Source organism: Octopus bimaculoides, chromosome 10 (genome assembly GCF_001194135.2).
Source record: "Octopus bimaculoides isolate UCB-OBI-ISO-001 chromosome 10, ASM119413v2, whole genome shotgun sequence".
NCBI classification, from domain to species: domain Eukaryota; kingdom Metazoa; phylum Mollusca; class Cephalopoda; order Octopoda; family Octopodidae; genus Octopus; species Octopus bimaculoides.
In genome coordinates this window covers 41,428,644-41,429,021 of record NC_068990.1, presented here as the reverse complement: position 1 = coordinate 41,429,021, position 378 = coordinate 41,428,644, and positions in this window count along the sequence as shown.

Genomic DNA, 378 nt, shown 5'->3' with positions numbered 1-378 from the left:
TATTCACATGTTGTATATATATATATAAATTTGTAATAATGTACTATCTGTGTATACATATATATACATACACATATTTATACATACACATACACACACACACACATATATATATATATATATATATATATACAAGTACATATACATATATGTACATATATATATACATATATGCACATATATGTATATACATATGCATATATATATATATACATATATACATACATATACATATATATACACATATATACATATATATACATGCATACACATATATACATAAATATATATATATACATATACATATATATATACATGTGCATACACACACACACACACACACACACACACACACACACACACACACACACACACACA